General features: G+C 48.8%; 2 long non-coding RNA genes across 4 annotated transcripts; one reads left to right on the top strand and one right to left on the bottom strand.

The window, feature by feature from the left end:
* Positions 1-1,560: 1,560 nt before the first annotated feature.
* On the bottom strand, positions 1,561-14,791 carry LOC120228045. Its single transcript, XR_005527396.1, has 5 exons — positions 14,626-14,791; positions 7,613-7,720; positions 3,434-3,519; positions 2,830-3,065; positions 1,561-1,874 (listed from the first exon to the last, which is right to left on the bottom strand). It is a non-coding gene; the product is annotated as an uncharacterized LOC120228045 (long non-coding RNA).
* A 1,508-nt stretch (positions 14,792-16,299) lies between these two features.
* On the top strand, positions 16,300-24,418 carry LOC120228036. Of its 3 annotated transcripts, none has more exons than XR_005527391.1 (3): positions 16,300-16,418; positions 22,735-22,831; positions 24,210-24,418. It is a non-coding gene; the product is annotated as an uncharacterized LOC120228036 (long non-coding RNA). The 3 variants fall into 3 exon arrangements; XR_005527392.1 differs by having other exon boundaries at positions 22,732-22,831; XR_005527390.1 differs by having other exon boundaries at positions 16,300-16,437.
* The last annotated feature ends 1,052 nt before the right edge of the window (positions 24,419-25,470 follow it).

Below are 25,470 nucleotides of genomic sequence, written 5' to 3'. Positions count from 1 at the left end.
ACAGATATTTTCACACCTAAAAAGATGGAAAGCTTTTATTTCCACAGATGGCCTCTGCAAGAAAGCTTCTAAAGGATACGCTTCAGCACAAAGAGAAAAGTTCATGCTAGTGAAGGAGTGGGACTAAAGAAGAAAGAACAAATACATCATTAAATAATTTGATAACTTATGAACTACTGAATCTAGCAAAACTATTTTTGTGTTTACAAAAGAGAGATGTGAACTTCTATAGGGCAGTAACATGGAAAATGGAAAGGAAGAGGTTGAATTTTCTCAGGCCCTTTTTTGGCTTAAGGGAAGAACAGAGACACTACATAGTTTTAGGCTTTGAGAAAAAGATAAAGTATATTTGTTTAAAAATTTATGGGTAGCAAAGAAAAAAATCAGAAGCATAGGCTATCATTTCCAGCACAATAGAAGGAAGGAAAGGAAAGAAAGAAACTTTATCAATCCATAGAAGAAAGTGGGGGTGAGAGAAACATAGTAAATAGAAAAATACAAAACAAGTTCATAGAATTAAGCCCCAGGATATCAGTCATCACAATAAATGTGATTGGGTTAATCTCACCTATTAAACATCCAATTGGATTTCAAATACAGTCATATGCTGCTAATAAATAAGAAACACACTTCAAACAAGATGACTCAGAGACGGTTATGATTATAATGTTACTTTTAAGTTAATTCTTTGTACCTTGCTGTATTTGTTTGTTGGTTGGTTTTTCTCTGTGTAAGGATTTCCATTTATTTTGGAAAACAACTTGTTCAATCAGACCATCACCTCCAGTCTGTTGGGGTTGATCCAACTCACTCAGTCACCAAGTACAGCCACTGTTCTTCCAGGTTTCTGTCCTGTCCCCCTGTGAATTTTTCAAAAGTAGTCGAAAGAAAGAGCTCTAAGGCACTGCATTAGAGACTCCAACTCCCTCATAGTCCTTCTTTGCATAATTTCATTCAACAAGTTGCAAATTCACCTGGCCATCTTCTCTTTCATCCTATTTTCTCATCTTGTACAATATTTTAACACAGCAGGGCTTTGACCTCCAGGACACAGTAAGAACTCTGGCTAATGACAGACTTAGCACAATCCCAATTGTTTTGCTGTAAAATCCCCAGCAAACTAACCCCCTTTCTCAAGCTGGAGAAGGAAAACATCCGCTGACACACTGAGGCTGCATTCCTACTGCTTAATTAGCACATCATGCACTTCCTGTACTTCAAAATGCCTTTGATGTCAGTTCTTCTGTCTTCGGTTTGCAGTAATAGAGAAATAAAGGGTCTAAGTCAAGAAACAATATCCGAACAGAAGCGATTGCCTCGTACTAGTCATTTGGAGTGTTTTAAGTGTAGCTTCCTTAAGGCGTTCATTGAGGAGTTGGGCTAAGACACGCCAGTGGTGCACCTGTCTCTTTCAGCTGATACAAGAATAATTAATTACGTGAAAATGACTTCCATTGGAGGTTAATTGATTTTGGCTGACAGTCACATACATACGCAGATATGTCTTAGGCTGCAGTGGAGTAGAGCTTTATTTAGAACATTTTATTTATATCTTGGGTGATTTCATTCCTAAGAAATTAAGGGAGAGAAAGAGGAGGCAGTGCAGGGAGGCAAGAAGGGAACATTTCTCACTGTTTCGATTTTTGGTTTTTACAAAAAAGAAAAAAAGGCCAATGTCATGGCTAAGAACTTAGCTTTCTCCCCAGGATATAGTAGAACTCAGACACACTGAAGGGAAGGATCAAGCATGCCCTGAGGGCAGGTAAAGAGTGGAGGGCAAGGGCAAGGTGATGGCATTGACGGGTTTTCTGTGGGAACTTCATCCACTTCCTTCCTTCTGAGAGGTTGGCAGTGGGGTCCTGGTTGCCACCATGCTGTGTTTGAAGACAAGACAGAGTGAATGTAGCACCTCAGAACTGGCCCACCCACCCCCAACAGATGTGACCACAGTCTCCCTGGAAGCCAAGAGGGACTCTTCTTTCCAAATAATGGCTAAGCTTTAACATGACTTTTGTTGCATGCCAGGAACCTTCCAAGCATTATCTCAGTCCATCCTCACCCCGTGTAGTAGGCTATTATTGCCTCCATTTAATAAAAGGGGTAAACTGATGCTCAGAGAGGTTAAGGAACATGCTCAAAGTTGCACAGCCAGCCAATGACTGGGGCTGACTCTCCAGTTATGCTCCGCACAGCTGCTCTGTAATCATTGTTAGTGTTACCCAGGAAAATGGCCCCTCAGCATCCCTGGAAGGTCTTTTAAATTCCTGACGTGTATCCATGAGTATGTGTGCAAGGGTTCTTAAATTTCAGGCTGGGGTGGCACTGTCACCTCTGAAGAGGAATTCTGAGGGCTCATATGAGCGGTTAGCCTACCCTCTGCTTCACCGGCATATAAAGCAAGTGAGACCAAAGTGTGAGAGGAAACTTTTCTGGGTCATCATCTTGCGAGCCCATCCTCATCAGCAGCTGTTACTGCTGGCAGCAGAGTCCCCACAGGGTGCCAGTCACACAGGGGTATCAGACCAGGTCCCAGACCCCAGGCCACGAGCGTGTAATAATAAGGATATTCACCCTTCCCAGCAATACCCCCTCCCATGCATTAACTGTTTGCCGCATGCTGGAATTTGGACCCAGATCTGCTGACTCCTCGTCCACTGCTTACTTAGCCTTATGATTTGGGTCTGGTCATTTCAACTCGTTTCCTCTATGGATGATGAGGATAATTATGCCTGTTTTTAAAATAATATCTACTTAGTCATCGCTTTATATGCAGGATGTATTTATGTGCATGATTTCATTAATGCTCACAGATACTCTCCGGATGCCTACCTTCATCTGAGGACACCACACCGGGGACTGCAGCCCGCTGAAGGCCACACAGCTCACTTTGTGGTGGAAAGAAGATTTAAACCAACTTCTGGGAGACTCCATGCCCCAGCTTTGCCTCCAGGGGTATCGTAAGAATGAAAGATGATGTGTGTGACCAGCGTAGAGCAGGACTCCGTCATCGCTGGTTAGGCGCCGCTGTTACGATTGCCGTTCCCACACTGGTCCTGCTCCATCTCCTGGGTGAGTTTCCAGATCACCGGCGCTGTGACCCTCCCCACCTCTACACTCCCCCTCCCCCACCTCCACCTTCCACCAGACAGGTTTAGGAGAGAGGTGAATTGCCTGCAGAGATCGGGGTAACCAATTCTAATCTTACTTTAAAATAGGTACTTCTTTTAAAAAACAAAACAAAAACAAAACCTGTTCAGCTAGATTGCCTGGTTTTCTTACACAATAGCTATCTTAATGAAATCTCAAGTTCATTTGCCCCCAGAGCCTCTTAAAATGAAAAGCACCCACGTTCCCAAGACTGGTCTAGAAACGGTGCGCTGGGGTAACCAGACACCTCTGTCAGCAGCCAGTTTTAGGAAACAGACATACCCACCTGCCTTTGCAGCAAAAACAGTCACTAACTTTCCAGCAGGTGTCCTGTGTCCACTCCAAGTGCCGAGAAGTGGAAAATCACCATTTCTGAAAAACAAGGTGGTACTGCCTTGTGGCCCTGAGAGCGGCGCAGTGTGGTGGCTAAAATCCTGCCTTTGGCTCATTCTGCCTGCTTTGAAGTCCCAGCTCCGAGGGATGCCTGGGTGGCTCAGTTGATTAAGCTTCCGACTTCGGCTCAGGCCATGTGGGTTCGAGCCCGCATTGGGCTCTGTGCTAAACGCTTGCTCAGAGCCTGGAGCCTGCTTCGGATTCTGTGTCTCCTCTCTCTCTGCCCCTCCCTTGTTCACACACTGTCTCTCAAAAATAAATAAATGTAAAAAAAAAAAAAAATCCTAGCTCTAAAACTGGTAAAAGCCCCTCTGTGCCTCAGTTTCCACATCTCTATGATGGGAATAAGAAGACTAGCCCCATAGGGTTATTGCTTGGATCTGATAAACCAATTCACATGGACAATGTGCTCCCAGCCGTTTTTGGGATGCAGCCATACCTATGGCACTATTAGGAGTCATATTATTTATAATAATAATGATACCCACGAACGTCGTTTTTATTGTCATATAGAAATAGGCCTGAACTTTCCATGTCTGTGGCAATACAGCTCTTGGCAATACTTTTATAGGCAGGTTAGGATAATCCAAAAGCTTTGGAGTCTGCATCAGAACCAGGTAGGTGGGGTCAGAGCCTACTGCTGGGGAAAGAGCCGGCTGGGGATTAGGGGTGCGAGAGGTTAGGACAGTCTAGAGGCCACAGGTCCAGGTGTCACTGGAACCGTCTTGTGGCAGGGCCTGACATGGGGTCAGGGATGGGTGGACTTTGGGAGGGGCCTCCATCAAATTCCAAGGGAGCCTGAGATGAGCCTCTTTACTCAGCCTCAGCTTTGCTTCCTACTGCAGACCCTTCCAGAATTTGAGGGACCAGCTCGTTTGGGGGAAATAGAAGGGAAGTTTCCAGAAAGGGTAGGCCCAGGAAATTCATTAGACGGCTCCAGACAAAGGTGAGAGAATTCTAAAAATAGCCATAAGCCATGGACTTTTGTAGGGGACCTCTGCGGGCGGGTGGGGGGTGGGGGGGTGGGGGAGTGACAGTGTTAAATTTTGCCTGAGCCCTGTGCTCCTGGGAAACAGCTTGGTTAACAGGTTCCCCGCCCTTTTGTGTTCTGGATACAAAAAACGCCCTTTGCCGAGACTCAGAGAGGACTCAGGGAGGCTGCAAGGCCAGACGCAGAACTGCAGACCCCTCTTTTGCTTCCTTGGAGGCTGCCCTGCTTGTGCTCAGGGGTCCACTGGAAAAGACACTGCTTGGCCAAACTTGGGTTGAGCTTCTGCTTCCGCAGGAGCCTGACCTCTGGCCCATCCTCAGAGAGAGTGGGCAGCCAGCCCCTCCAAAGGCAGGCCAGCCTCCAGTGGGTGCGATGTGCACCAATCCACACCCCTGTCATCTCTAGCTCATGCCTGCGCAGCCTGCTTGCCCACACCCCTTCTTCCCAGCCTTGCTCCCTCCTCCCTGTGAAAGAAAACCCCTTTGCCTAACCTTGCGTGACCTTGCATGACCTTGCCACATGACAGACCTGAGCTCTCCCCACATCGTCACCTTCACTCCCCTTAGTCCCTCCTTACTGAACCCGGATTTGCTTATACTTGACGGGGCAAATCCTTGCGTGGGATCTCCCCAAAGTTGCGTTTCCGTAGAAGGCTTGGGTTTTCAGAATGCGGAAGAAACAGGGCCCCTCACCCCAAGGTCTCCACGAGGAGCCAGGCAAGCATATGCCTTTCGGGTGGGGTACACGGGGCCTTGAGAGTAGCAGAGATTCCGCCTCGTCCCGTCCCTGCTGCGGAATTCTGTGGTTTGCCCAGGTGCCCAGAGGCATCTGTCTGCTGCCTTGTTTGATCCCAAGTAATTATTTGTTCTGTGTTTAAAAAAATTTTTTTTCTGTATTCTTTTGCTGGTGCTACGGCCCACGGAACTCCCTTTTTTCTTTCGGTTTCAGCCCCTCACAATATTGCACAGCTATGGGAGAGCAGCCAGCGGTGTGGGCGGTGTGTTGAATAATACAGAGGCCGCCGCGGTAAAATAATGAGGAGGAGCCCGCGTGGTAAGGTGCGGCTCTGGAGGGACCAAATCAGAGATTCCCAATTAGGGGTTCACAAACAATGTGAAATGGCATGGTCAGGATTGACTCCTGATAAGAATGTTCCAGCTAATTAAAATGTCAGAGTTTCAAAAAAAAAAAAAAAAAAAAAAAAAAATAAAATGTCAGAGTTTCCTGGTTCGCCAGGATTTATAGTCAACACCTGGGAAGTAACACTTGTCCGCTGGTCAGTTCCTGCTGATAAGAAGTTCTGCTTGACAGTTACTGAGGTCTTTGATAAATAAAATATGGGAAAACAGATGAATTATTACTTAATAAATGCAGTGTTGTTTGTGAGGTTTTCAGAGCAGAGAGGTTGTAAGCTGGCAGCCCGCGGGCCACAGGCAATCCTTGGACACCTTCTACTTGGTCTGCACAGGAGTTTTGATTTTATTTTGCTGATATGAGCCAACATTTAAAAGAGGAGATAGCGCGCGCGCGCACACACACACACACACACACACACACACACACACACTTCACATCCAGACCTGTGGCTTTTCTTGAACACTGACCACACGGGCTGCATGTCTTGGCAGGGGTGAGGCTGAGCACTGGCTGCCGCTCATGGATGGGACCCGTGGCCACCACCCCTTCCCAGTGTCCCGATGTGGCCACATGGTGCACATACACTGTGTCTTGCTTTTGTTTTTTCTGGCCTGATTTTCCTCATTGACTTTATCTAATGGCCTCTTTATGTGCAGGGTGGGCAAATTACACCCATGACCCCAGTCTGTCCCCCTGCCTGTTTTCCTAAATAAAGTTTTATTAGAAGGTCTTGAGCTCACCTGTCTATGAAGCACGGTGCTGCGCCACACTTCACTGGCAGAGGCAAGCAGCTGCCCAGAGCCCATCTGGTGGATGAAACCTAAGATACGTATGTCATGGTCCCTAACAGATGACGTGCGCTCACCTCTGCCCTGTGCTGCTGAGTTTGTGACCCTTTGGATTACTACTTTCCCCACGTGCTGCTTAACCTCGGGCAACTGACTTACATTCTCTGAGCTCTGAGTGCTTCATCTCTGAGATGGGATAGGGTGAGATTCTGTCCTCTGAGATGGTTGGGTGGGAGAAGCAAATGAACTGAGATGTACACCTGGCACACGATGGGGGTGCTCTGCCCCACGCGGGACATGTGCTGACATTATCAAAAGTCTGGGTGAACCTGGGTAAAAATTAAAAAGGAACGCCTTGTATGGATTTAATGTTAAGAGTTGTCACAAGGGGACTTCCCAGCACTGCCAGAGGCTTCATCTCCCCCACCCAACCTGAGCCAGCAGGGGAGAGAGACACCGTGCACAGCTCAGCTTAGCTCCAGAGAGGAAATGTGGTTGAGAAGTGTCCCCGGAGCACCAGGCTGGCCAGAACGTGCCAAGCCACATGTGTGGCATCCCATGAGCTATGTTTTTGGAAAACCCTAGAGAAAATGTTAGGAGAGTGACAGGCAGCCCTTGCTCAGAGCCTCAGCTGGGGGCAGGGACCCTTCCAGCCCCACAAATGGGGCAACTGCTGGGCGTGGGGGCTCGCAGTCTGGGTAGGGGTCATGATGGTGGAGGAGTCAAAGTGACTCCTACCATTACTCCCTCAAATGTGGGTGAGGGATAAACACCCCCACCCGCCACCACATCATCCCCAAAATCGCTCATACCACCTTAGCACCTGTGACGTCACCTCTGTTGCCCCACAAATACTGACTGAGCACCTGCTATTACAAAGTCACCAGAGTGGACAGGAGACCCCCTCGTATGGAGGGGTGGTGGGCACTTGACAACCCCTAACTAGAAAATATCAGCTGATGTGGTACAGAGGACCGAGGTGGGTGCTGTGTTAGACAGAGCACGCAGGGAAGGGCTTTCTTTGGGCAGAGGGGCATTGATCAGAGACCTGAAAATGCAGGGAAGTGGTCATGTGAGGATGGGAGGCGGGGAGGACCGGCACTGCAGGTAAAAGACACGACAAGTTCAAAGACAGCATGATGGCTCCGCACCTCACCTGTTAGTAGGTGTGGCTGAAAGGGGGTCCACAGCCCACACTGTCATCACTCGGGAGCTTGCTGGGGTGCAAATCTCGGTCCCTGCCTCAGGCCTGCTGGGTCAGAACCTGTGCATGGACGAGACACACAGGTGAGTTACATGTCTGTCACAGGTTAAGGAGCCCAGGACAGAGCACAGTGGAACAAGCCCAGAGCCAGAATGGGAACAGAGAGAGCACCCCAGATGCACAGGGAGCCACCCAATGCGAAACAGGTGAGATGGCCCCACACCTCTGTCGTGGCTCTTTTGCTCTGATTTCAGTCCTCAAGAAGGACTTACGGGACATGCATTTCATGAGGTGCTTTCCTGACACAGGGTGTGCTGCATAAGTAACTCCTGGCGCCAGGAGAGGAGTGGCATCACGAGTCATGGTATTTTCACACATGTTAAGACCAAAGGAAAACAACAGCGGCGTTTGCAGGAAGTTTGCTTCTCCGTCAATGCCCTGAGTGACTTCTTTGCCAAATACGGGAATGGTTAGCTAATGCTGGAAGAACATTTCCTTAATTCTTTGTGCAATTTATAATCTAATGCGACACACTTTTAACTTTTTCCTACATTATTCAACATTTCTCCATCACTGTCCTAAATCTAAACAATCAGCCGAATGGTAAATCAAGCTCTGATGTGCACTGTTTGCTGATCCCTGAGGTGTGGATGCTCCCATCACAGCCAGTGGCCAACATCAGGCTACCGCATTGCTCTACAGTATGTCCTACACAGACTGGGTATGTAAGCAACTTCCAGAGCAGAGATCATCATACAATAATTAGGAAGGGATGACTTTCCATCATTTCTTCATTATCTTTGTTTTCAACAGAATTTTTAAAAAGTTTTTACAATCTATTTTTTCTTTTTTTAAAAGGTTATTTATCTATTTTGAGAGACAGATAGAGCACATGGGTGGGGAAAAGACAGAGAGAGAGAGAGAATCCAAGCAGGCTCTGCACTGTCAGCATGGAGCCCAGTGTGGGGCTCGATCCCATAAACCACAAGATCATGACCTGAGCTGAAATCAAGAGTTGGATGCTCAACCGACTGAGCCACCCAGGTATACCTACAATCTAATTTTTAATAATGTCTGTGTTTAACCACCAACTTACAAAATTCCTGCAATTTAATGGTTGGCTCTGCTGAGCTGGTAGGAGCTGACTCTGATGCAGCACTGGGTGGGGGCCTCAAACACTCACAGGACAGACATAGCATAGTCTTCGGAGCAGAGCAGGTTACACTTTAGTGAGGCATCTCGAGCTCCATGAAATCCAGCTTCTGGTTTCATAGGCTTGGGGGTGGGAAATGAAATTGGCTCTTGCTTTGCCCCAGCCCCCGCTCTGGCCTAGGAATACCCTTCCTCAGGGGTAGCCCCGAGGACTGGACCCCCACAACCCCCTGCACAGTGAGCTCAGTGGAGACCCGCTGAGACAGGAGAGGAAGAGGAACCAGGAGACTAGAATGGACAGTGTCTTGGAGAGGAGATTGGGGCAAGGTCGCCTTGACTTGCCCTTCCCAACACTGAGCCACTACATGGAGGAAGTGATGGCGGAGCATGTAAGCTCTGGAAGAGGGGCCTCTGATGGCTGGAGCCTGGCCACTGAGGGTCAGACTGCTGGGCTTGGAGTCAGGAAGGGAACTACCTTATACATTGATCGCCTACTTCGGGCACTTCGGATGACTTGTACCCTATCACCTTTGATCCTCGAATGGCCTGGTGGGGTTGGAACCTTTACCGACCTCATTTTATGGGAAGGTGAAAAGGCTTACCCAGCATCACACGGACACGAGGTGGCAGAACCGAGACTGAGATGCAGGGAGTTGAGAATGCTGCCTGCCTGGAAGGGGCGCCAGTGGCACCCAAGACCCAGGCCAGCCTTATGATAGAGTAACAGTCCAAATGGAGTCCCTTCCCGTGCCCCCAAGTAAGGCAGGGTCGTTACTGACCATTCTGAGTGACCATCCCTGTCTGCTCTAGGACCCCTTTATGACCTGTTCCTCCCCTCCCGGGTTCAGCATTATTTCCCTTTTATGATTGTTTTCCTGGAAATGGAGCTGCAGGCACCCCTCTGTGTCCCAGCCACGATCCTTACTACATTCAATTATCCTGGTTTATTAGGCTCTTTAAAGCGACTTTACTGCTTTCTCCTTGCCATGACCTTAATCTTCGTTTTTCCTCTAGCTTTCTCCAGGGTTATTGCTCGTCAAGAGAAAGGTCGCCACGGCCTCAAAAGAAACAGGGAATAGGCAATAGGAGGTTGGCTTCTGGCTACCCGGTTTGTTTTCACCGATGTTAAATTGATAGATTGAGAGGGAGGCGCCTGCTGCTTACCTCGTCTCTTCTTAAGCTACAGTTTGCCAGACCCTAGTTTCAGATATAACCATCATTACAGTACAAGTCCCTATTCGCACAAGGTTTTCTTTGTAGCACTGTGCTTTCCTAGGCATAAACGTCTTAGTTACTTCTTAAAACAATCCTGTAATGCAGGTGGAGGAGGTATTATTATGCCCATTTTACAGATAAAGAAACAGAGAGAAGGGAAAGCTCATGATGAGGAAAGAACCTGAAGTTCTAGCTCAGGGACAAGATAGAGTCTCCTCATCCCTCCCAGGTCTTCTCTCTTACAACTAAACATCCTGGACCTGACACAACAAAGAGGCATAAGAACGGCTCCCCTCCCCCGAGCCCTGGCATGGGCGAGGCTTCTGCTCCCTGCCCTGTGACACGAAAGCAACGAGTGTCAACTCTCTACTTGTCCCACCCCTGTGTCCGTGACACGAGGGAGGGGGAGGCTCAGAGACAACAGGGTGGCGCAAGGTGCTTCTCCAGTTTCACTGGGAAGGTGTCCGCAGAGCCAAGGGCAGAGCTAACTGTCACCCACCCAACAGCAGGGAGGCGGAGTCAGCCCCCCACTTTTGCTGGGACGGTGTCAGTGGGGTTCAGTGGGAAGCTGAACACACAACCCATCCAGCCCTCATGCTCCATCTCGACAAAGAGACATCCTGCTCAAGAAGAAAACAGAATAGGATCCAGAGTCTCACACTGTAATAGCCCCCAAATCCAGGACAGAACAGAAAATCACTCCTCTATCAGGAATCAAGAGGGGCGCTTGGGTGGTTCAGTCGATTAAGCGTCCAACCTCGGCTCAGGTCATGATCTCGTGATTTGTGGGTTGGAGCCCCCATAGGGCTCTGTGCTGACAGCTCAGAGCCTGGAGCTGCTTCGGATTCAGTGTCTCCTTCTCTCTCTGTCCCTCCCTTGCTCATGCTGTCTCTCTCTCTCAAGAATAAAGAAACATTAAAAAAAAAAAAAAAGAACCAAGAACATCACAACGTGGATGAAAAAACACAAGCAGCAGTCCCCCACACAGACATGAATCGGAGGTTGGAATTATCAAGAATTTAAAAGCAGCCATCCTAAGAATGCCTCAAAAAACAACAAGGAATTCTTTGGAAACCAATGAAAAATAGAAACACCTAGTAAAGAAATAGAAGTCATATTTAAAAAAAGGAACCGAAATGGAAATTTAAAAACTGAAAAACACATTTACCGGGATAAAAGCCACAGAACCCTCCCTGGATAGGCTCAGTAGGAGAGTGGAGATGACAGAGGAAAGAGTCAGCAAACTTGAGTTTGGATCAATAGGGTTTCCCGTTCTCACTAACAGAGAGAAAATGAGCAGGAAAAAACCCAACACCCCAGAATCTCAGAGAGCTTGAGACAATAAGAAAAGAATTAATACGTACGTCTTCTGAGTTTGAAAAGGAGAAGAAAGAACAGGATTGATAGACTGTTCGTGTGTGTATTTGTGTGTAAACGCGCATGTGTATACACACACATAATACCTATATATTAATGATGACGTTAAAAAGACCTAAGTGGAAGTAAGGTTTTCTTATACTTTACTCAAGTGGTAAAGTTTCAATACCAGTAAACTATAATAAGTTGTGTACGTATATTGGAATCCCTACAGCAACCAATAATTTTACACAGTGTCTCCCACAAAATAGAAGAGGAAGGAATACTTCAGACACATGGGTGGCTCAGTTGGTTAAGCGTCTGACTTCAGCTCAGGTCACGATCTCACAGTTTGTGAGTTCGAGCCTCGCATTGGGCTCTGTACTGACAGCTCAGAGCCTGGAGCCTGCTTTTGATTCTGTCTCCCTCTCTCTGCCCCTCCCCTGCTCACGTTCTGTCTGTCTGTCTCTCTCAAAAATAAATAAACATTAAAAGAATTTAATGCAAACTGTTTTTGTAAAGTAATACTTCCAGCTCATTTTATGAGGTTAATATTACCTTGATGCCCAAACCAGAAAAACATAATGAAAAGAAAGAAAAAATATATAAGCCAATATTTCTCATAAATTTAGATGCAAAATTTCTCAACCAAAATTTTGGCAATTCGGATCCAATAATATATTTTAAAAAATCATACACCATGACCAAACGGGATTTATTCTAGGGATGCAAGAGTGGGTCAATATTCAAAAACTAATGTAACAGACTAAGGAAAAAAAAAACATATGATCTTATCAATTTATGCAAAAAAAAAAATACCACCATAGCACTTTGGACAAAATCCAACACCCGCTCATTATAAACACTCTCAGAAAACTCAGACTAGAGGGACATTTCCTCCATTTGACAAAGAGCATATACCAAAACCCTTCAGCTAACATTGTACTTAATAGTGAAACACTACGAAATGTTTTCTCCATAGGACTGGAGAAAAAGGAAGGATGTCTTTTGTGCATGGAGGTTTTAGCCAGTACAATAAGGCAAAAATAGGAAATAAAAGACATGTAGCTTGGAAGAGAAGACATAAAACTATTTACAGATGACATGATTGTGTTGGAAATTCTAAGAAGCCTCAAAAAAACTTCTAGAACAAATAAATGAGTCCAGTCATGTCACATGATAAAACACCAACTCCCACAAAAAAACAATCACATTTCAGTGGACTAACAACGAATGTGTGAACAGTGAAATGGAAAACACAATAGTTCCAAGGCAAATGAACCACTTTGGTATAAATCTAACAAAACACGTGTAGAATCTGTATCTTGCATGTTATTAAAAAACTAATAAAATAAATGGAAAAAGACCTAAGTAAGTGGAAAAACATACCATGCCCATGGACTGGAGGATACGACGACACAGGAAAAGATGTCACTTCTCCCAGAATTGATCTACACATTCACTGCAATTACTTTAAAAATCCTAGCAAGATTTTTCCTAAACAAGCTTATTCTAAAGTTTTTCCGGGAAAGCATAGGACCTAGAATAGCTAAAAATGCTCTTAAAAAATACCAAGTTGGGAGAAATTTCTTTATTCAATATTGACACTTACTCTACAGTTATAGTAATCACAAAGGTATAGTTTGGGCGGAGGGAATAGCCCACAGATCACTGAAACAGAATAAAGAACCCAGAGAAAGACTCACAATTGCCTGACTGATTTTAGAAACAGTAGAGGCTCCCCGGAGGAGGAAGAATGCTGGTGCAAATGCACACGTGTAAACAACAACACCAACAACAAAACAAGCCTCTATTTAAGCATCACGTTTTATACAAAAAGTAACTCAAAGTGAATCATGCACTTCAATTAAAAAGATACAATTTGGGGGGAAAAAGGGAGAAAAATCTTTGCAATATAGGGCAAGACAACAATTTTATGCCAAGCACATTTAAATAGAAGGAAAAGCATTTAATAGAAGGAAAAGTTGGTTTTTGGACCTCATCAAAATTAAAAACCTTACTCTGTGAAAGATCCTATTAGGAGGATACAAAGACAAGATATAGGCTGGGAGAAAATATTTGCAAACCACACATCTGACAAAGGACTCATATCTAGAAAAATAAAGAGCACTCAAAACTCAACAGTTAAAAAAAACCAAACAGTCCAGCTAGAAAATTGGCAAAAGGCATGAACAAACATTTCACCAAAGAGGACACACACAAGGCAAACAAAAACATGAAAAGATATTTAACATCACTGGCCAGTAGGGAAACCCAAATTAAGGGCACCCTGACCTATCACTATATACCTATCAGATGGCTCAAATGAAAATCAGTGATAACACCCAATGCTGGTGAGGATGTGGAAAACCAAAGCACTCACACAGTGCTGGTGGGAATGTAAAAGAGTACAGTCACCCTGGAAAAGAGTGTGGCAGTTTCGTGTAAAACTGCACACAAGCTTACTGTTTGACCCGTTCCCAAAGTTCTTACTAATCAGATGGCATGATTCTGGGCGGTCCGGCGGACACAGCACTGGAAGCACCACACAGAACGCATGTCTGGCACGGGGAAGGGGAAGGTGGATTGGGTGGTGAGGAAGATTTCTCAGGGAACTGAGGGAGCCACCAAGAACAGCGTTGATGCCAAGCCATGCCAAACATACGATAAGGTGCACCAAATGCGACGGGGTCAAAGGGACGTCCACAGAACAGGGAGGTCCAAGGACACCTGGTGGAGGAGGCAGTTCTCAACAAGCACTGAGTGTGGCCTTGACCTGCTGACCCACTTCTAATGGACACAACCCAGCAAAGGTGGTAGGATGCCACTTCTGAGATGAGGTTACAAAAATCCATGACTTCCATCTTGAGAAGTCTCTCTCTTTCTCATTTTGACACTCTACAATGCTGTGAGATGACCACTGGAGAAGTCATGTGGCCAGGACGTGGGGCCTGCCTCTGGCCAATAGCCCAAGAGGAGTGGAAGCTGACCAGTGCAAGCCGACCAGGACTTCTTAATGGGGCTGGAAGGGGATTCCGCCCCCGGTGGATTTTGTTATGACCTTGGGCCCAGCTGACCCCTTGAGTGCTGCCATCAGAGAGACTGCAGGCCAAGCCCCAGTTCCTGCCTGATGGAAAGCATGAGATAATACAAGTGTGCTGTTTTATGATGTTTTGTTTTGGAGGAATTTGTTAGGCAGCAAGCAATAGCTGATATAGGAGGTGAGGTCTCTCATCACCCACCAGGTCGGCACAGGCTTGTTCACATGGTGGCCGCAGGATTCCAAAAGAGACAGCAGAAGCCTGTGAAACCTCATGGGGTCTTGGCTCAGAGTCCTTGAGGTGTCGCTGCCGCTGCATCGTACTGACTGTTGCAGGTCTGGGGTTCAAGGGCGGGGAAATGGATCCCGCCTGTGGCTGGGAAGACCCTCAAAGTCACAAAGGCACATTGCAAATAAGCTTGGACACAACTTTGCCAACCATCAACCAGGGGCCTGCTTCCAGAAATGTCTTGCTTGGCCAGCCCCCAGGGTGGAGGTCAGAGCTGCTGTGAGACACACGAGAGGAAAGGCCAGAGGTCATACCAGGCTCAGAACTGGAGATGTAGAGCCCGTGGGGTGGGGTGGGGGGAGGGACTGGCAACAAAGTCTTCCACAACCAAGATGTAAACCCTCCCCTCTCCCTCCAGTCCCTTCTCTGCACTGTGGTCAGATATGAGAGCTTTGGGGGTAACTGGGGGGCTCAGTGAGCTAAGTATCCAACTTTGGCTCAGGTCATGATATTGCAGTTCACGACTTCAAGCCCCACCTCGGACTCTGTGCTGACAGCTCAGAGCCTGAAGCCTGCTTTGGATTTTGTATCTCCCTCTCTCTCTGCCCCATCCCCACTCATGCTCTGTCTCTCTCTGTCTCTGTCTCTCTCTCAGAAATAAATAAACATTAAAAAAAGAAAAGAAATGAGAGCTTTCGGACAGGCTCCTCGGGTAGTCAGGTAAAGCCTCGCAGCCTCGCCAGAAGGGCTCTGTGAGCAGTGTCCCTGTGCAGGTCGTTAGAATGAGAGCAGGCTCCCCGCAGAAGGCCGTTCGTCTGCCCTCGACACCCACGATGGAGACCTTCAGTGACTGTCGATCCCAGATACAGAGAGTCAAGGCTGCCCGCACCCTCAGCCCTGCTGTCTCCTAGCCGAGGACTCCCAGGCTCACTCTCTGCAACCCCCTGCCCCCGCCCCGAGAGAAAGAGCCACCTTTCTGCTCTGATCACCTGCAGTGGGGCTGGTGTCTGGGAGCTGGTGTTTCCATGATCTACCTCCCTGCCAGGTCTGTGAAAACACGTAGGGCCTCTGACTTCCTCTCTGCAGACCTGAAAGAGAGAGAGTGAGAGAGAGAGAGAGAGAGAGCGAGCAGAGATCACCCGAGCTGGCTGGCGTAGGCCAGTGATGGTGCCAGAAGCTTCTGATAAAAGCCGACTGTGAGGGTTTCACGGGGCAGTGTGGGCTGGTCCTAACAACCGGAGACAGAGGCTAACAACCGGAGAAAGTCGGGCTCCCTGGGTGGTAGCTGTCCGTGCACACTCTGCGATGTGACTGTGCAAACCCAGCTCTGTAAAGGCGTCTCTGGGAAGTGATCTCCTGCCTGGTGCAGGGCCCCCCACAGCTCCTCCCCCATGCCCTCAAGGCCTCCCCACAAGCCCTGTCTGACCCCGGCAGCCCAGACCCTCGGCACCCAGGGGCAGGGCGCTGAGACCCCGCCGGGCACCGTCTGTGCCCTGCGTTCCGTTGGGGGACATGCCCCTTGTGCTCCACTGTTGTATTCCGTCACCCACCATGGCCGATGGAGAGCTTTCCGTGTCCTGGGCCCAGCATCAGAACGTGGAGCCATGGAAACGACTATGACCATGCCCTTGGAGCTAATGTGGGAGAGCCTGTGACCAAGAGTGAGTCCCCAAGGGACCAAGGGGCCTCATGAATTGTGATCTACGTGCCCCCTTGAAAAACAGGCAGCTGGCTGGCCTGGCCCATCCTTCGACATCGCTTTCTCTGTAATCAATGCATTTCAGGGTGAATTTCATTGCCACTCGGCTTCCTTGAGGCTGGTAGATAATGTCGCAACTTAGATGCCATCAGTACACATTTCCCGAGCACCTAGTTTCTGCCTACACGACGGCGGGCTTTGTGAGGGACACAAAGGGAGATGACATAGGATAGTTTTCCATGGGAAGGTCTGCTGTCTGCTCTGTGGTGTTCACCTTGGCCTGGAGGGTAAGCAACAGAACCATTTTTGGTGACAACAAAGGCAGGAATGTGAGAAAATAAGAAGTATCCTTGGTTTCCGACATAGGACAGTACCCTCCCCTCCTTGTCGTCTCCCTCCCTCCTCCTCCTCCACCTTCTCCTCCTCCCCTCCTCCTCCTCCACCTACCTGCTCCTCCTCTCCTCCTCCTCCTCTTCCACCTGCTCCTCCTCTCCTCCTCCTCCACCTGCTCCTCTTCTCCTTCGTCTCATTCTCCTCCTCCCCCCTTTTCCTTCTTCTTCTTCTTCACCTCCTCCTCCTCCTTTATGTAAAAATATTTCCAGAAAGAGAACACCCTTAACCCTTTAAAATAGAAATAACATGCGGCATATGGGTGGCTCAATCAGTTCTGCATCCGACTCTTGATTTCAGTTCAGGTCGTGATCTCACAGTTTGTGGGTTTGAGCCCCACATCAGACTCTACAGTGACAGTGCAGAGCCTGCTTGAGATTCTCTCCCCCTCTCTCTCTGCCCTTCCCCTGCTCATATATTCACACGTGCTCTCTCTCTCTTTCAAAATAAATGAACTTAAAAAAAATAGAGACGACACATACTTTGACATGCATGCCTATCTGGACCCAGGGACAGCAGGTGCCTGAGGCTCTGTGTTGAGCAGGCCTCTGAGGTTCAGTCTGGCTTCTGATGCAAAGCCTGTCAGCCTGTCACTTGCTTAATGATGTCTGTTGTGGCTGCCGGAGCCAAAGAGAGCATTCACTACCCCTGCCTTAGCGCAGAGGAGCTTAGGAGAGCTTTTCCCCTGCCATAACAAGAGGGGCTGAGCCAACATTTCCGATCTCACAGAGGGGCCGCTGAAGGAGAGACGCATGAAGTCAGGGCTGTCCCATCTCACCATGGGGCCCTCAGTCTGCCCGCCGTCCGGGCTCTGAGCAGCCTGCAGCAGGAAGCGCCTCACCAGGCCTTCCCACCCCATCTCAGACCCTACTCTCGCAGCGTTTCTGTTCCAGCCTCCTGAACTGTTCTCTTCCAGCCACGTCCAGGTGTGATGGCAAACAAAAAGTGTATACGTTACGTTGCACGATCGGATTTTTTAAGGTGTACCATGCACTGATTTAATGTATACGTTGTGAAATGATTAGCGTGATCAGGTTAACACAGCTGTCAGCTCACATGGTTACCATTTTCTGTGTGGTGAGAACAGGTAAGAACTGCTCTCTTAGCAACGCTCAGGGCGTGGCAGCGCTGTTAGCTACTGTCGCCAGGCTCCACGTTAGGATCCAGAATGTCTTCCCCTTATAGCTGAACGTCTGTACCCTTTGGTACATTTGGTCAATTCTGTCCATTCCTCCCACCCCCCAGCCTGTGGTCACCACTAATCTTCTCTGGTTTCATGAGTCTGGCTTTTGTAGATGCCACATAGCTGTGAGAGCCTGCATACTTGTCTTTCCGTGTCTGGCTTATTTCACTCAGCAAACGGTCCTCTAGTTCATTCCTATTGTCAGAAATGGCAGTCATTCCTTCTACTTTTTTTAAGTTTATTTATTTATTTTGAGAGAGAGAGAGAGAGAGAGAGAGAGAGAATCTCAAGCAGGCTCCACACTGTCAGCGCAGAGTCTGAAATGGGGCTCAATCCCAGAAACTGTGAGATCATGACCTAAGCCGAAATCAAGTCAGTTAACAGACTGAGCCAACAAGGCGCCCCAGAATTTCCTTCTGAAGGCTGAATAATAATCCATTATGCGTGTGTGTGTGTGTGTGTGTGTGTGGTGTGTTACATTTTTTTCATCAATTTATGTCGACGGACCCTTAGGTTTTCTCCGTATCTTGGCTACTGTGAATAATGCTGTAGTGAAGGAAGGAGAGCAGATATCTCTTCCAGATACTGATTACATTTCCTCTTGGACACATACCCAGAAGTGGGATGGCTGGATCACACGATCGTTCTATTTTTAATTTTTTGAGGAAGCTCCACACCATTTTTCATAATGACTATTCCAATTTACATTTTCATGAGCAGAGGACAAGGGCTCCCTTTTCTCCCCACCCTCCCCAATACTTGTCATCTTTTGTCATTTTGATAATAGCCACCGGAGCGGGTGTGAGGTGGTATCTCATTGTGGTTTTGATTTGCATTTTCCCGAGGACTAGTGATATCAAGCACCATTTCTTTTTCTTTTTTTTTTAATGTTTTATTTATTTCTAGGAGAGAGAGAGACAGCGTGAGCAGGGGAGGGTCAGAGAGAGAGGGAGTCACAGACTGAAACAGGCTCCAGGCTCTGAGCTGGCAGTCAGCACAGAGCCCGACGTGGGGCCCGAACCCACGAACCGCGAGATCATGACCCAAGCGAAAGTCGGACGCCTAACCGACTAAGCCACCCAGGCGCCCCTCAAGCACCATTTCATACACCTGTTGGCCATTTGGATGTCTTCTTTGGAAAAATATTTATTCAGGTGCTTTGCCTATTAAAAAAATTGGCTATTAGTGTTTTGTCTTTTTTTCTGCCCCACTGAACTCTTTGCAAAGCCCGGATATCTGTGCTCCTTCTGGACCATAGAACAGCTATGACCATTGTCCCTACCAGGGAACTCTTACATTAGCTCCATCAAGACCTGACTCAAATGTCACTTACTCTGAGAGGCCCTCCCTGATTCCTCTACTAGAGTTGTCATCCCGTCCTCTCTTTACCTGCTGCAGATGCAGCCTGTGCATGGCAACCTTCACTCTCTCACATGTCACCCTTACCCTTTGATGTGGCTTTACTTGCTCATAAGACAGATTTTCATGGGTGCTCTGGGCCCAACTCACAGTTGGTGTGCAAAGATCATTGGTTGATATATGGATGGGTGGATGGGGAATGGGTAGATGGATGGGAGGAAGGAAGGAAGGAAGGAAGGAAGGAAGGAAGGAAGGAAGGAAGGAAGGAAGGAAGGAAGGAAGGAAGGGTGGATGGATGGAAGGATGGATGGGTGGATGGGTGGGTGGATGGATGGATGCCATATTGGTGCTGAGACTCAGCTCAACATTCTTGTGCCTGTGCTTTTCCTTGTCCTGCCTTAACGAATTAATCCAATCTCTATGGCTTCACATACTGAAGGTTAATTTCCCTTCCACAAAGCCCAGTGTGAGTTCCACCCTCTCCTGAGCAGGTGTCTTATATCAACCATGTCTTTTATTTTCTGTGTCCTGATGTTTTCACACCTGGGCCCTTGCCATCCCTGGAGGGACTGACCCTCCCCCAGTTAGCCAGTTCCTGAGGATCCTAAACCACTCACCCAGGAGCACATTTCTCAAATGCAAACCAACCAACCCAGAGCCTACACCCCAACATCCTCCTCCTTGGGGCTTTCACACTCTGGGCCTCTGTCCCCCAGCCCTAATCCCCAGGGACCAGAGCCGGGACAGTCCCCATGCCTCAGAACCCACTGGAATTACCCAGACTGGCTGGTCCTCGGCCTGCTCGACCTGCCTCCATGCTCCTTCCCTCGGAAACCACTAAGGCTCTTCACCAAGCCCCACCTCCCTCCACCTTCTGACTGGCCCTGGGGCTTCCATGTGGTGTCCGTGCCCCCTCCTCTTGGGACTTCGAGTAAAGACTACCTTTCCAATGGTGATCATCTCCTGGGGTCCTGGCCCTGCCATGCCTCACATTTTCTACTAAAACACTGTATTTGAAAACAGTCTTTGGCTCAGTGCCTCAGTCACCCAGGCTGCTCTCCGGGTTGGCTCTACCACCTGACAGGTGGCCCCCACAATTCTGTGGCAGGGAAGAGAGAGTGAAGGCATCCTGCACCAGCTCTTCCGTGCTCCTGCCCGGAATTGGCACATGCCACCTAAGCACACGGAGGTGTGTCCGGGAAATCTGAGAGCAGGGGGTTCACTGTCCCTGCCTCTGGTCTTGACCTTTCCATCTGAATTAAGAATGAATCACCCATCTAGGGTCAATATATGTTTCATTTCATAGCCGTGACACAGTATGATTTCAGAGTACCCTTTGCCATCGATATGACCTAGTTTGTCACCAGAAAATATGGACGCGTAATGTTAACAAAGCAGAGACACCAAGGAGACAAGGCGCAAGGACTGATTAGGCCATAAATGTGCTCCGGCATTAGGGCCATGAGTGAGATTGATGACCTGAGGCCCCAAAAGCTCCCCAGCTCTCACCTCCTGGGCCATTTGGGGACAACAGGTTTAAGCTGCAATGTGATGTGGCCGCAGAGGAAATCTGGTCTGTAACCACCCACTCTGGTAACTACCTTCTTTGGGCGGGGTGCCTCCACAGACTGCTTTTGCTTTTAATGGGGCCACATGTTTTGTGTTTGACCACGATAGGCTCCCAATTATTCATGATCAGGGAGGGGTCAGTGGAAAGGTAAGCATCAGGAATACTTGGAAGCACAGACCCGAGTGGGCTGATAATTCCAGCTTCTTTCTCCCCAGATTATCACCTGTGGTGGCTCAAAGGTTGTAAAATTAACAAAGCATTCACCTCTTCCTTCTCACGCCCTGCTAGATGTGCGAATGGCAGTGATATCAGCCGGCGGGCGGGGGCAGGGGGACCCGATGCAGGCAGCTGGACAGTAAGGAGAAGACAGGGCAGGAGTGGAATCGGTATGGGTCAGGGGCTGTAAGCACATAGTTGCATGTACTCCTCATGCCCACCTTGGAAGGAGCCTCTCATTTTTACAGATGAAGATGCGGTATTCAGAGCGGGTAGGGGACTGCCTGGAACCACACAGGATTCCGGGGGTCATTGTCCTGCCTCCACCCCCAGGCAGGCCCAGCCTGCAGCTTGGCGATGTCACCACGAGGCACCTCACTGGCCGTCAGTTCCACCTTGGCAAGGGTCATGACCCGAGGACGCTCCTAGCCTCTCAGAGGACACCCCTCTTTGCAAGGCTGAGCAACACTGCACACGCTCTCTCTGCAGAGCAATGCACGAGCCGGTGTGCACACACACGCACGTGTTCCACCTGCAACCTCGCAGACTTGCAGGTGTCCAGGCCGAAGTGTAGCTGGTGGGACGTGGGCAGAGCTTCTCCCCAGCCTGGCGCCTGGTGTCAGGTTTCAGGACGCTGACACATACTGTGGTCTGAGAGACAAACATAAGAGGTCATAGCGAGTCGGCAGCACAGGTGACCCCCGGGCAAGGAATCAGTCACATCTCCGTGCAATGCGCTAGCTGTCCCCGCCTCCCAGCTGGCGCCCTCCTCAGCCTCTATGACTGTCCATGGGGCACGGTCCCAAGCGTCACCTCAGCCTCGGTGAGGACCTGCCCACGGCATGGTCAACACTGTCCTCACGCCAGGAAACGTGCTTGGGCCTGACCCAAAGAAGACAAGCTCCATTCAGGAGGGGCTGGGACATCGAAGACCGGATTTGGGTTTTGGCAAAAGGGCTGTGCTTTCCACAGACAGGTGGGGGATGGGGGGCTGGGGCTTGAGGAGAAAACAGCAGCATTGCCTGGTGGCTACTTAGCCTCCTCTGCCTCAGTTTTTCCACCTGTAAAGTGGGAGCAATGTTGCTCTCACCTTTTAGGGCCATTACACCCGCAAAGCCTGGAGAAGGGTACCTGGAGTGTGGGACTCACGACACACACGTGAGGCCCCTGGGTTTCATTCTAGCCTCCACGGCCACAGAGAGGGCTCTGGGGTTGCAGAGAGACTTCCCACTAAATAGCACCCCTCATGTTCCCCTGAGTCCTAAACAAGCTGGATGAGACCAATGAGAGATCAAAGCACTCGCTTCGTTCCCTGTGCACCTGTCAGGTGCGTTTCTCCACCTCCCAGTGGTGTGTGGAGGGAGGCTGGGAGCTCTGCCACGGGGGAGGAATGGTCAGCATTGCGGTCACTGTAAAGGCATCTTCGGTGCCTGTCATGCCAGCCCAGGCCTGCATGGCTCCTGGAAACACCTGTGGTCAGAGATGTTTCTGCATGTTCGTGGCCATCGCTCTGGGAGCCAACTTTGTCTTCCTGCGAACTCCGCCCACAGCACCTGCCAGGTGGACCTGGAAACACAATCTCAGGGGTGCATGAGTGTCACATGAGGCAGTTCTTTCTTCTGGGAAGCCCCTCCTCAGGGGCTCACTACTCTCTTATGTCAGCAGGTGACAGAGGACCACATGCTACCTGCAGCCTCCCAGACGACAACTCAGCAGCTGCCTCTAGACGGATACATCCTGTGCCTTCACAGCCCACAAACCAGTAAGGATGATTTCAGTCACCTTTTGCTGCCTCCAATTTCGTCTTTCAGCAAAACCAAAGTGTCTGTGTTATTAATGAAGTCAAGAAAAGAGAGGGAGGAAAAGCATACGTCCAGCTGAATTCTAGCCTTAGATAAATCGAATCCACTCACAAGAAAGCACTAGACTAGGAAAAATGTTAACAGCTCTCATAGAAAAAAAAAAGATGACTTTCCATAATATATAAAGAGCTCCCACAAATCAAAAAGAAAAGACAAATAAACCATTGGAAAAATGGGCAGCAAACACTGTCACGAGCTGTGTTGGTTGACTGCTGGGACAGCCCGTCCTCCCTCCCCCTTCCTAGGGGATCCAGGGTGGCTCAGGGCCACCTCCATGCCCCCAGTGTCCTGGAGTCTGGATTCCTTGAGGCCCATCACAGTGGGTCATTCTCCTTGCTTGGGTTCACAGATAGAATGGGTGATGGCGGGTGATGCTGTCAGTCCCATCTGCTAGGAGAGGTGGGAATGGGGCTTCCAGGAAAGCTTTTTCTCAACCTCAGAAAGAGACACTGAAGGGCTCCTGGGCAGCTCACTGGGCTAAGCATCTGACTCTTGGTTTTGGCTCAGGTCATGGTTTCATGATTTGTGGGTTCGAGTCCCACATTGGGCTTCACATGGACATAGCAGAGTCTGCTTGGGATTCTTTCTCTCTTCCTCTCTCTGCCCCTCCCCTGCTCGTGCACTCACGTGCTCTCTCTCTCTTAAAAGAACTAAACTAAAAAAAAAGAAAGATAAAAGGGCACCTGGGTGGCTCAGTTGGTTAAGTGTCTGACTTCAGCTCAGGTCATGATCTCACAGTTTGTGGGTTCAAGCCCTACATTGGGCCCTGTACTGACAGCTCAGAGCCCGGAGCTGCTTCAGATTCTGTCTCCCTCTCTCTCTGCCCCATCCCTGCTTGTGCTCTGTCTCTCTGTCTCAAAAATAAATAGACATTTTTTAAATTTTTTAATTAAAAAAAAGAAGATACTGTTGAAGCCAGTTGAGTCACATTTTTCTGTTCCTTGCTCCCCAGTGCATCCTAAATAACACAGATACGAGCAGGCACTTTTATAGATGAGATATGATCGGCCAATAAACATATGAAAATATGTTCAGCCAAAGTAGTTAAACAGGAAAATGCAAATTGCAGTAGCAGTGATATAATTTGTGCGTATCAGATCGGCAAAGAGTAGAAAGATTGATAACAGGTCGTTCTGGTGAGGCTGTGATGTACGGGAGCTCTCGCACACCACGGCAGGAAGTAAGTGCTCCTACAGCCTTTGCGGAGGACAGGTTGACGGAATCTCTCAGTGTAGGTGCACCCTTCCAGCAACAGTGCCAATTCAACCTGTTTTGCAGAAACACTTGCACCAATCTAGTGAGGGACAAGTCACTGGAAAGATGTTGATTTGGAGCAGCAGCAGCAGCACAAACAGGTCCAAACTGGTCCCAATTGCTTCCAAGAAGGACTTGGGTAAATAAACTGTGATGCACTGATGCTATGGAAAACTATGCGGCTGCAAGAAGGAGTCTCATAACTAAGTGTGCAGACATGGAAAAAAAAAACACAGAACACAAGACAAGGAGTAAAAGTTCAGTGAAAAACAAGTCCTGGAATAGTGCAAACAGTACAATCGCACTTACGTAAAAGCTTATCTCTGAACGTACAATACTTGCGCGTGGACACATGTTCAGATCCATCAATGAGAAACTATAAACGGACAGGCTGAAGGATTAACAGTGCTTCCTCTGTAGAGAGAAAGTGGGGAGGTGGGAATAAGGAGGGGCTTTAACATTTTCTTCCATGTTCTGTTTGAAAAACTTGCGTACAGTGTATTACTGTATTGTGTGGTTTCTTAAACATGCAAGCCGCTCATGACGTTCAAAGTCAATATATAAAAGGGATGTGTTATGGGAAAAAGAGTTCATTGTGCAAGGAGCAGTTCTGCAGCCCTGGCTCCTCCCAGGCTGGTCCTCCTTCACCGCCGCGTGCTGTTCCAGCCAGTGAGGGAACTCCACCAGCCCTCAGGCCGCCGGGCGAGGTCAGTGCCCACAATTTCTCAGCCCGGGACCCAGCGGAGCCTGAGAACAGAGACCTGGCGGGCAGGACCCCACAGCCGGCCGCCCCCCAGGCCTCCACCGGAGCAAACGTCAGTCACACATTCCTCCCCACCTCCCAGCGGCTTCCTACCTGGTGCCGCCCCTGGGGCCCAGCCTCGGCTTGAAGCCAGCTGTCCCGAGAGACAGCCACATGCCTGAGCCTCATGACTGATCTCCTGCCGCCTGGCTGGAAACCTGTCTTCTGGCTGTTTTGTTTGTCTTTGGGGGCCCCTGACACTCTGGCGTAGTGGGGGGTCGCTTACCTTGTGGGAGGGGTGCCCAACTCAAGACGTGCGGTGGGCTTCATTCACTTGCCAGGGGTTCTGAGCGAAGAGCTCTCCCTGCACCAGTCAGGAGGTTCAGAAACTTGGTACCTAGAGAAATACTCATGTGTTGTGTCTTCTGCACGTCCACGTTTCTCACATCACAGCCACTTCAGCCAGGGGCCTGAGCAATGTCCCCTAGTCTTAGAAACTTCAATGTCCTTACATGTGAAATGGGGCTAGGAACGCTTGACTTG

This window comes from Hyaena hyaena, unplaced genomic scaffold, assembly GCF_003009895.1.
Source record: "Hyaena hyaena isolate Hyena2069 unplaced genomic scaffold, ASM300989v1 scaffold_20, whole genome shotgun sequence".
Taxonomy (NCBI): Eukaryota; Metazoa; Chordata; class Mammalia; order Carnivora; family Hyaenidae; genus Hyaena; species Hyaena hyaena.
Note: the sequence above shows the minus strand (reverse complement) of the source record. Positions and strands in the feature narration are given on the sequence as shown.